Raw genomic sequence first — 13,095 nt, forward strand, 5'->3', positions numbered from 1 at the left:
GCCAATGACACACAGTAGTAGTGCAGTGTTCAGTTCCTGAATGAATCTAGAAACACACTGACAAATCATTTGAATGAACAAGTCAATGACTTGCTGAGGCACTGAAAAAATCCCCAACGCTAATGCACACACAGACATTTATTATATATGTGCAGTTAATTTATAAATTCAAAGTGAATTGGCTTAATTGGCTAGACTTGACTAAAAAAGACTGCCTAAACAAAGAACTCACTGACAGAGGTTTACAGGGAAGAATATTTGACCAGGGAACAAGGCAAACATGAGGGCTTATGCTGCTTTCCAGGCTTCAAACCACGACTCACGACTTTGTAGCGTTCCAGGCAAAGTCACGCCAAACTACATGAGCGTGAGGAATTGTGCTATATGTAAACAAAGCATGGCGGACCATACGGGGCTTATGCTTATTTACAATCATTTCTGTTGCCAAAGGTGCTTACTCCTTGCTTATTGGCGGGAAACAGAAGAGAAAAAAAATGGCGCATAAGGCAAGAGAAGCTGTTTTACCTTTTATATGACTTTATTTGTATATCCGTAGGGGCTGCCATTGTCATTTCCCGTGCTATGTGACTTTCGAGCTTGTAACTGGGAGTAGCCTACGTACATCGATCTAGTAGGCTACGAGTTAATGGGTTGGAAATCACAAGACTGTTCTAGTGCACTTTGACGGGTAGAAGGTTGGAAAAACACTGGTTATTAGTTGCCTGGAATGCAGCATTAAATACACAGAGACTAATGACTAAACACACCTGTGAACAATCAAGACAATGAACCACTTTACAAACCTTGGCTTTTTTTTTTTACGGAATTGGTGGTACTACTAAAAATACTGCAAAACACGCTCAATGTTACAATCACTGCCCTTGCTGACCAGAATTAAAGAGTGAAGGAATTTGTGGAAACTGTGGTTCCTAATTAAGGGATCCAACATTTGCCTCGTATTTCAGGATGAAAAGACAAACATGTCTTCTATTTTCAATTGTTTCGTATAGCTAGCTGTAGCGGACACATTTGTAAACGACTTTGCTAGTACCCATTGTGTGAGCTGTCAATGCATGGTTTATATATATATTGCTGCTGATTGGGCTGACATTTGACACACCCACCAACAAGAGAAAACATATATCTCAAACCCCTTTGCCCCACATTTACAGAAAACATTCCAACCTGGAAACCGTAGAAAATTGTTGGCCAGTTTGAGGTTGAACGTGAACTGAGAACCCACATGACTAAATCAAACAATAGGTGTATTGGACATCGGCTGCAGCTGGATGCATGCGATCGGCGAGAGTAGCCGAGTGCAGGCGGGGAGGAGCTGCAGATGGAGACTTGAAGTCGGACACTTTCTGCTTCCCGTGGTGACGCTTGCGCTGCGTTTGCAAACTTTATCACAGCTGAAGTTAAATAAATGCAATATTTCTCAAATATACAGATGTTTCAGATGATATTTTCATCCAATACTTTATGTACTGTTTAATAAAGCGTCTATTTGGACAAGATTAAAGTTCAACATATAAACATTATGGTTTTAATCAGTTTTAGTTTGATTTACATGACAATAAAATATCGCAAATACATGAAAAGAGGTTTTAGTGTTATAAATAAATGATTTGTGAGCATTAGCGTAACATTAGTTTTTAGAATAAACACGAAACGCACGTGATCGCTGTCATGCAGTGAATCGGCCAATCGTGGATCAGCTGTGTCATCATCAGAGCTCGAGCAGCCTCCTGCAGTTCCCCTTGAGAATCTGCACCGGCTGCATCAGCCGGCTACTCTCGAATCGCTCTTGCGGTACTTTGTTGACATACATCACAGTCACGTGCAGTCGGCGCTGTCTCAAGTCTGACAAAATTTCTAACCGGCATGCAGTGCTTCAAGTCAGCCACCGATCGGTCTGCGCATTGCTGGGTGAAGTCGAACAAGCCTAATGACATGATACAAGTGACTAGGGAATCACATGACAATGGAACACATGGCAGGATCACATGACAAACAGGAGCACATGAAAAAAACAGGAAAGGTGATATTGAACATGACAAAATAAGAGACATGAACAAAACCCAAACACCGCGTGACAGTTTTATTATTATGTGCTAGCTTAATTCGGTTCACGAGTGTATCTTATGGGGAAGATACAGTGGCACATTGCTTCAATTATAATCCTGATTGGATGATTTTTTGCAGTCACAGAGCCACGGGAATCCTAGCAGATCTATACAGTGGCATTAAAAGACAATAAGTGAAATATTACACAGCTCCATTGTGAGTTCAGGAGATGTAGAGGTAGGCTAACTCCGGAACAGATGTGTAGGCTGTAATAAAGCTGCTGGTGATTGTGTTTGTGAGGTTTATCAGCCCCCCATCTGCTGGAGATTTACAAGAAATATCTCTTTTTCACAACACGCCCCGGGCTCGACATTCCCGGCATCACCCCTCAAGCCTTTCCTCCTCTTATTTCACTCATCTACAGGCCAAAAATGAATGGTAATTTCTAAAACCATATGTGATGAGATACCCACTAGTGCATACTCAGCATACGATCAAGCACTGGCTTGCGGCAGGGTTGCTTTGTCTTGCCATTAATAGCAATGGGTTTTATTATTTTAATGTTCATCAAAAGCAGAGGCAATAAAACTAGCATACTTTTAAAAACAGTACTTATTAAATTAATACCTGAAAATAACATAAGTGCAAAATGAATATAACAATGCTGCAATTGCAATGAAATGTAGATGTATTATAGTTTACATTTATATTAAATGACGAGCTGGAGTTTTTTGTTGTTGCTTTAATGCCATTTCTATTGAAACATGTTATGCAACTGAATATATGTGTAAAAAGGAAGTTGCAACTTATACAAGTAAATATATATAAATGTACTATTGAATAACATACTCCTTTACATGTGCTTTAGTTAATCAACATATCAAAAATAAGTTTACTTCTTTAAACATAAGAAAATAATATTAAAACATGATTTAAAATGTACTTTAGTAAGACTTTAAAAAGTAATTTGACATTATTACAAAGTGAACTTGTGTATGTTAAGAAACATAGGGCCAGATTTACTAAACAGGGCAAATTAGCAAAATCCACTAAAAAGCGCAGATGGGAGTACCGCGCGTGATCTACTGACTTTAAAGCAAATTAAAGCACACAGATGCAGCCGGATCATTTGACTAACGCAATCTACCAAGAGCAGCACAAATTAACGTCTGCTTTTTTTGGGCAGTAAATAATGGTGCAAACACCAGTAAATTGACGAGCATAAACCTCAGTAATTCAACTTGCATGAATAATTTAAATACTCTCCTTCCAAAAATTTTGCATCTGAAAGGGAAACTCCTACAAATGCATATTCATTAAAGGTAGGGCAAGTGTTATTTCAAAACCGTTTTACAAAACAGACTCGGGCCGAGCGCAATAACAAACTTGTAGTCAATCAGCAGGTAAGGGGAGTGTCTACCATTGATGGTGAGAAGAGAGGATCAGTTCATGTCAATATTCAAAACACACGAGTCACACAGGACAGACATTAGCGGAGAACTAATATATGCTGGCTTTCGCTTGAATATGCTTGTGTCATGTTCACTTCTTAGTTCATTTGCAATTGGATTGCTGCACACTTCAGCGATGATAAAGACCCGTTTATTTCCACACCGTATGGAGCATCTAAATCTCATCACTGTCTGTTTCAAGCGTCAGCTCACAAAATGTGCCCACAAGTAAGATAATATACTCCTAATATATGTGTGTTTCCTCTTTTTATGATCTATATAACACTTATCCGGTCATAATTGTAATATGTCGTTAGCTGGACTATCGAGCTTGTGTAATATCAAGCTCTTCATGAGAACTGTTTGTGTTTTGTGATCGATATTCACTTTTTCATTGAATATTCGACCTGGATTAGTAACACAGAGATTCTGCCGTAGCCTGGGTTACAAATGTGTGGGGCAGAGCTATCAAAATAGGGCCGCGACCCTTTTTGGGGGTAGGGGTGTGTTTGTTTTTGTGATTTGAAATAACAATGGTTACCAGAAAGCACTTACCCCACCTTTAAGGTGAGCCACAAAAATAACCCATGGTGTTTCAGCGCTGATTTATCACTATGTGTCTTTCCTGACAGTAGTTTTTAACACCAAATGAGGGTTTGTGCTGGCACAAGCTGCCACACTCTCTTTAAGTACACTTAAGTGACCATTTCATATTTTATATTATATAACAGTTTTTTAAATTTAATTTTAATATACCTTTAAGATTTCAGGTATACTACCAGGTCATATTCAATAAAATTAAGCACAATTCCTTTTCACAAGGGACTGCCTGTTGCTTTTAAATTCAGAGCAAAATGTAGCAAGAAAAAAAATCCAAAAGCTGCATGTAAAATGTGTTTAAGTAGACACTGTGACTCATATGAAGAAGGTGGTATAATATGTTCTAGGTTTATTGTGTCATGTCAGTCAGTGTGCTTTTAAAGCTTGCAATAAATTCAGCACACTTAAAAGAAACCTAGGTCCTGCAATGAACCCAGTCACCGACAAGCGGATGTAGCCTTGAATATCCAATTTTGTCTTTTATAAATCACTCTAATTGTGCTTTTGCATAATGTATGGCCTAAGGAGAAGCAGATGGACTAACTCAACAGCAATTCCCGTATTGTACTTTAAGTCTTGGGGATCAGGTCAACACCATTAGTGCATTCCTGTCATGCAAAAAAGGGGAGGTTGGGTTATTTAATTCCACTTTTGACCCTTTTGTCTGATGGTGTTGAGAGAAGGCTTCATTTGTCTCCTGTCACATTATCTTGTGCTTGATTTATTGACATTGCTACGCTGCTATCCGAACAGGACTGTTACCCTTAAGGTGAAAGGAAAAGGCATATTGCTTAGAGACCAGAACGTTCAAGTGAGTCAAAGAGGCTCATTTACAACCAGGCCCGTATTCTGGATTTGAAGATTGCCAGCGGCGTAAAATCCCTCTACCCTGTCCCCTCCAGGCTCCTTCTAAATCTGTGATGGGATGTTGTGTGAGAGCAGTTGATTTTAGAGAGTAGAAAGAATGGAGAAGCAGCATTTCCACTCAGAGAGGAAGAGAAATGATGGCGGCAGTGATGGAGAGGGGTTCTCTCAGAGTCCAGGTCAACGCTTGAACTCTAAAGGCACCCGGTAGATCACAAACTGTCAGATGGGTGGGACAGTTTAGAAAAGAGGGGCCAAGAAAACAGAGTTCCCTCCTTCAAGAGTGGCAATCGTGGGATAGATCGAGCGAGAACGAAAAGGTCGTTCCTAGAGGCCCTTGCTTTCCTTGCCTGCCCGTCTCCATAGTCTTCTGAGATATTGCCCAACTCCAGGCTTGACGGACGGCGGATCGGGGAGCAGTATTGATCAGAACAATGCCACGGCCGAAGAGATGGAGGATGGTATCAGACATGCAATCTCACAGCCCGATGTTGGTGTGGGGAGAGGGCTGGGGCCATCCATCTCCTCACATTACATTCAGCCGCAAGGACATTAAGCTGAGGGATAAAGGCTGTCTGGGGTGCTTAGAGAAACGTCTGGTTATCAAACCATGAGTCCGAGTTCAATACAGATTTACACCGCTGAACAGGCACTGCTCTGCAAGTAAATCCTTAGCATGGAGGTGGAAAACAAGGGCTTGTCTGGCTCATGAGGAATCCAAGAGGAACCATATTATTGCAGCTGGTCTCAAAGGAAATTGTACCGGACAGCATCAATGCTCCTGGCTCCAAACAAAGGCTTATTTACCTTTGGATAAGCTTCTCAGCTAGGGGATATGACTGTGTACTCGTCCTCTCAGCAGAAAACTGTTTTTTCTTTCTGAAGCATTTCACCCCACAGAATATTGTAAGTGTGCCTGCTGATCAATCTTTGGTGTTAAGAGCATCTTTACTTGAAGCTTGTTTTGCTTTAAAAAAAAATCAAGTGAGAATTATTTCCATCTGCTTGTATAACACAGAAAGCACTTGACTTGTATAGACTTGATCGGTTTATGCAACCCGATCACACATAAATGCGTATAAATAGTACGAGTGTGCAATGTCGTGGAATGTACACGCCAAAACTCATTTTGGCGTGCATATGATACGCTGTTTTTCGCGTGCATATGATACGCACTTTATGGCGTATATATGACACGCGCTTGGGTAGGTTTAGGGAAGTGGGGCGTATATATGACACGCGCTTGGGTAGGTTTAGGGAAGTGGGACGTATATATGACACGCGCTTGGGTAGGTTTAGGGAAGTGGGGTGGGGGGTTCGCATGTATAATACGCCATAAAATGCGTATCATATGCACGCGAAAAACAGCGTGCCATAGACACGCCAAAATGAGCTTTGGCGTATACATTCCACGACATTGCACACTCGTACTATTTATACGCATTTTTGTGAGAATACCCTGGGTTTATGACTTAATTTCATTAAATTATGTGATTTGGGCAACGCTTTTATCAGAGCAATGTACATTTCATCCATGGTATACATGTTTATTATTATTACTATTATTATTACTTAATGACATTCCCTGGGAATCAAACCCATGACCTCGCCATTGTTCACAGCATGGCAATTAACTACATTAATATATACTTTGACATAAAAGTTCAACACTGTGTACCCCGCAAAGTCCGAGGCATCATCGCATCTAACCGCCACTCCAGGTTGACGGTGGAATGTGTAGGGATAGTTTTAGGACTGTGAGGTAAAAAATACATGCAAAAGAAGGGTGAGAGAGAAGGAGGGGATGGAGAAATTACACATTTCCATTTCAAACAACATCTAACTACTCCCTAACCATACACCATTGGTTGAGAGGTAATAGGCAAAGTTATTATGCCTAGCTCAGTTAGACCATCTAGATTGCAGTTTCTGTTTAATGCCCCTAATGTTGCCAAAATAGCACTCAATTTGAAAGATACTTTGAAGACAGTCTTCATTTCACATCCTTCATTTGGCATATTAAAGGTCGCGTTCAGGGCGGGGTACCCCGCAGGTAGAAATCGCTTTTGCAGGGGCACTGCGGTGCGATCGAAAAGAGCATTTTCCCTTCATCACAATCACACTGAGCATCTACAAGCACCTGTAATTGTTTCTCATGGGGTCAAAAGGTATTTTCATCATTGACGGGCTAGTCAGTAATTTTATTGCCATCCAAATCCAGAATCAATCAATCAATCAATCAATCAATCAATCAACTTTATTTATATAATGCTTGTACAATGACGATTGTTTCAAAGCAGCTTCACAGTGTTAAACAGGATAATATTGCAACCCAATTTGATTCGGCTGTTCAGTTGTTCAGGAGAAAACAGTGATGTTATCGGCTTATTTTAATTTATCATGAAGCGACAATGTTGGCAGATCAGTATTTTAGTTTATAGAATTAAATAAGACCTACTAAATAAATTGTATTTGTATATTTAGTAAAATGTAAGTTAAATAACTTTAGTTATTTTTTAGTTTAGTTATACTTTAGTTAACTAACTAATTTTAGTGTCCCTAATTGAGCAAGCCAAGTCAAAGACAACAGTGGTAAGGAACCAAAACTCCATCAGGGCAAAACTTGGGAGAAACAAGACTCAGTCGGGGTGCCAGTTCTCCTCTGGCCTGTTATCAAATAGTGTATGATTATTATTCTGGCAATCTTACAGGTCAGTAATCATATTAGATCGGAATGCTCGAACTTTGCTATAATTTGGATAATTTGGTAAATACTGGCAAGTATTTACAAGAGCAATATATTTCATCACCGCTCAAAAAATAAAAAGGTAGAAAGGCATGTGAACATTTGAAACGGGCTGTTATTACGGCAGCAATATGTTAAAATAATCAAGCAGCATTATGTTTACCTCATGTAAATAAGAGGCTGTATTCACTTATTTCCACTCATTTCCATGTGGAATAAAATGACAAGAGAGAGTGACATATATACGCCATAAAGTGCGTATCATATGCACGCAAAAAACAACGTATCATATGCACGCTAAAATGTGTTTTGGCGTATACATTCCACGACATTGCACACTCGTACTATTTATACGCATTTATGTGTGATCGGGTTGATTGACCACATGAGCAGTGCATTTTCCTAGATATAAAACATCTACAACATGCAGCATACAGCACAAGTAAACCAAGAGTACTCTAGGCTTTGAAGAAAATTTACTTTAAGTGCATCTTCAATCATAATACCAATTTTGAGTTATCAAATTTTATTGAGGGAATAGTTTCAGATGGACTTTTTGGTTTAACTAAGTGAAGTAATGTATCACTATCTTCCAAAACTATCTCTTGGCATCAAGATTAACTATAATGTCCATAGACTAGAACTGCAAACAAAAGTGTTTTCCTCCCTTTTTTATTTGTATTCATGCCAACTAGGCAAGATTAATGGTGCTAACAGTTATTGCAGTTCCATCCAAAGTGCTCATTGTAATTAAATGCTGATCTTCTGAATATATCTTGCCCAAATGCACGTAGATGAGCCTGTCCATCTGTCATTTAATTAGGGACACACCTTAGGGTCCTGTGAAATCCTTCATATTCATGGAATTTCCATTTTATTGCCTTTTTTCATACTGCTACATTTGAGGACTATCAGAACACATATAATAGTGCACAGTTAATCAGTGACAGATGCTAAATCCAGGTTTAAGGACAACAATAAAGTATGTCTTAAAATGAATATACAGGGAGCAGCTGGCTCTTTTCTTCTAAGGGGCTAACATGATGGAACTAGAGTCCTTCAGACAGATAAGCTGGCCAGAGAGGAGTAATCAAAGCTGCTATGTGCTAAATATTTCACTTGCCTAAGGCTTGTTCTGAATTTCTACAATCTGCGGTCATAAAAACCTTAAATTAATACTTGCTCATTGCTACCTATATTTACTTGTGAAGACTGGACAATATATAAGCTATACAGTGTAAGATGAATGCGTATTATTGTGGCACATTCTAGGTTTTTAACATGTTCTTATTGAAAATCACAAATATACTAAGCCTGCATTAATTGGACTCACACATTCCCTGAAAAGCCAATGAACGCTTTTCGACAGAGTGTGATGGGACCATTTCTGCTGTGTAAATATAAAGCCCCCGGCACCAGCCTGAGAAGAATTCTTGATGGTTGCCAGTGATGTTGATGGTCTTCGTATCACACATCTAGTTTCAAACGATGCCAAAAGTGGAACAGAGCCGCCTCCTCGCTGTTTGCCCATTTCACGGTAAATTGTGCTAGCGTATGCATGGTGATTGTGAGAGCTGTAGCCCACAGAACCGTGTACACACATCGCACTGCGGCTCCAGGGACTGAGCGAGGAGAAAAGCAAAAAATATTGTGTAAATACATGCTTTTGCAAACAGGTCTGGAGATATGACAAAGTACGTTCATTTCTTTGGCAAATACACTGGATTTGTGGGTATCTATAGAATGCATACGAGTAACAAACAGCTTAGCTGTAACATATAGGCTAGTATGTGATTCTGTCGTTGTTCCTTTAGTCGCTGTGCACAGGTTGGTTTATTTTTCTGTGTAGAATTCTACACATCCTGGAACGCTTTCAGCTATGGTGTGAATGTGGGAATATTTGTGTACATACACACACGCGGGAGCTTTCACCCGCCAGCATTAGACAAATATGTTTGCCTAGCCGTGGGAAGGATGGCTATTGAAAATTATTAACATTTCACTACAGTGCAACCAAAGACATGAATCATCAGCACTCAGGAGATAAATCTTTTTCTGAATGTATACTATTATTGCAGGATTAGTACTAATTAAAAGCATTATATACAATTAGAGCTCATCAGAATGATGCTGTCCTCTCCGTGTTTAATTCATTTATTTAGGCACACAGTTACAAATGTTTAAAAATTGACACAATCAACATTATTTCTAATAGTCTAGTGCTAACACCCAGCGCTTCAAGCATGATGACTTAAGCATATTTCTCTAATATAGCTGTGATTGGGCCAGTTGACAAGATTTCATTTGTCATTAAAAAAAAAAAACGTGTTCTCCCAAAGCAAAGAATAAGGACAAATGAGATCTCTTTAATACCATAGCTGTTTCTCCCAGACAGCAGTGAGATTAAATTCAGAATGAAATGATAGTTCACCCCATCTATTTTCTAAATGTGTTACTGATCTTATTGTGGACGATTCGTCAATGTATCCTGTTTTATTTTATTTCTTAATTTACATAATTTCTAATCAAAATGCATTTTCTGGTAAAAACTACATGCAGGACTTTTCCAATCATTTAGTCCGCTTATACCCCGCCTCTCCCTGTTTGCATTAATCTGCCTCCATTTTCAAGTGTTGCTCACTGCAGAGCCACATGACATCCAGCTCCACCTCTAGGGATGTAATGGTTGAGATTAACTTAGTCCAACTCCACCTCTGTTAACCTAATGGGGCGAATTATGTTTAGCGATAGGGTTATGGGTAGGGTTACGGTGTGGTTGCACCATCTAGCTCTACCTATTACATCTGGTAAAGGGAAGTTTGACTTTAAGTTCCACCCATTGGCACTGCAGTCATTTTTTAGTGCAACACCTTTGTCAAAATCCAATCAATAACGATGGTTTGAAACCCCGCCCTACTTTTTTTGGTTGTTTTTGTTTTTTGGAATAATCCATTACATTACAATCCATTACATTACAAGAAGAAAATCCCTTATATTATTTCCATTTCAGCATGACTTAAAGCTGCGCTGTTTTTACGTCAGCTAGAGGGCGCCTATTCAAAACAAAGGCTTAGTTTGATGATGCTAAGTTTGAGCACAGAATCTTGGGACATGTTGTCTTCACCTCACAGCCAGTGTAAAATAATCGGGATAGGACTTATATTCATGAATTTGATTATTAACTTTACTAGGACAGAGTGTTGAGGGAGCTTAGCAAGGCCACCGGAGCGATTGTTACACAAACACAAGCCTTGCGAGCAGCAGGACTTTTATCCTGCGGGACGGGACGGGACACAGTCGCAGGCGCCATTTACGCTTTTCTGGTCATGAGTATGAGGTAACGCAGCTCTGTTTATCATATTAGATACTTTTAAGTGTGTTTAAAATTATGCTATGACGTTAATCTGTGTGTTTGCTCGGTGGCTGCTGTGACACTTGCTGCACACTGCTAAGAGTAAAACATTTCTGCCAAATAAAACCGAAGTTAACACATATGACGCATTTGACAGGCGACTCCCTCGGACGCTATGCTCAGTCGTCCTGGCTCCTTGGTTAAAATAGCAATTTTCTCACAATTTATAAATAGTTGGAAACATTTGGGATATAATAATAATAATAATAATAATAATAATAATAATAATAATAATAATAATAATAATAATAATAATAGATTTTATTTATAATGCACTTTTCATTTCGAAGAATCTCAAAGTGCAACAAAGGGGGGAAAAAATAACAAAACAAACAATGAATAACAAGTAAAAATGAATACTACAAACAATCAACCAACACAGAAAACAGAACAGAAACAGAGCTGATGGTGAACAGAAACAGAGCTGATGGTGAACAGAAACAGAGCTGATGGTGAACAGAAAACAGCTGATGGTGGAAGTCTCTGTTAGCTCCGCAGCACACTGTGGTCCACTCCATGTTTTAAATTTCTCCCAGCGGCAGTGTGTCCCGATGACATCGCCGAGGTACGATAGCTGAAGACCAGATGATGGGTCTTCATGACGATTCAAACGATGGGGATCGCCACAGCACCATGCAGGAGGCAGAACATTTTTCCGGGCACTTCTGTGGACGCACCGGGGTCGGCGCAGAAGTCCAAGCCGCTCCACTGCCGCGATGCAAGACGGAACAGCGGCGCAGCCGAGAAGCGGAACATCCCAACATCATGCTGGACGCCGATGACGCTGGCCCGAATGACGCTAGCCTAGTGCAAACTTCAGCCACCATGCAGCTCAAGCCTGAGGGAGACCACCAGTGAGCAGCTGCGGCGAGCAACATCAAATGTCCTTCCAATCAGGGATATTGTAAGAACTCAACTGAACAAAATATATAACACTGACCTAGTGGTTTTTGGATATTTTACTACAAAAATACTACATAGTGTACCTTTAAGCAGGAGAGAGCAAACTGCGTAGATCTCCTGCTTTTCAGACTACTCTTAAGAAAGAAGACCCCGGTAATCACACATTTGTATTGTAAGTCTAAGACCTTAATAACATCTCACTGTTATCAGATTTTCCGGAAGTCTGCAATCAAATGTCAGAGATTTCAAAACAAACTCAGTTATCTATCATCAAATTTCTCCAAAACCAAATTAAATTAAGTCACATTCTGCATTGCTCATTGTATTGTATGTCAACAACAGTCTCCTTTGTCTATTTTAATTTAATCCGGATAATTTTAGGAGGAATGTCTGAAACACAAAAGTTGAAAAACGTAACAATGCCATTAAGACACCTGCGCTGTGAAGGAGCAATATCTGAGTGAACAATGATGTACAGAATACACTGCTGATGTGTTCATTTATCCATTTATTTAATCATTTGTTTTTTAGATATATATTAAAAAATAAATATACACCTGAATACCTCTTTAGGAATGAAGAACGAGGTCTAGAGTGACATTGTTTTTCAGTTGTTTGTTGTATTCTACACTATGCTCAGCAGGGTGAGGAAATAATAGAATGTGTTTATTCTTTTATTTGTTCCATTAGTGCAACTGACTGAAAATGCTAGCAGAGACCCCCCGCCTGTCTCTTCTCTGCCCTCTCGCTGTGGTGCTCATCCTTTCCCTTCTGCCCCAAATCTAATAGAGCTGGCCTTTCACTGGCTGCTGAATACTGGAATGACTGCAAATCATTTGCACAGTGAAAAACCTCTGCCAGTCCAAGCAACACTCTCTTGTTTGTGTTTTATTATGGAGGAGGACCGACCATGCACTTAACATCAATGGTATATAGCTCACTATAATCTCATATTATAAAACAACCACTGAACAAAAAAAGAAATTCATTAAAGTGTTGTTACAATGCCATTTGTATAATTAAATGAACAATATTTACTCAGAGAAATTCAC

Source organism: Pseudorasbora parva, chromosome 19 (genome assembly GCF_024679245.1).
Source record: "Pseudorasbora parva isolate DD20220531a chromosome 19, ASM2467924v1, whole genome shotgun sequence".
In the NCBI taxonomy this organism is placed as follows: Eukaryota; Metazoa; Chordata; class Actinopteri; order Cypriniformes; family Gobionidae; genus Pseudorasbora; species Pseudorasbora parva.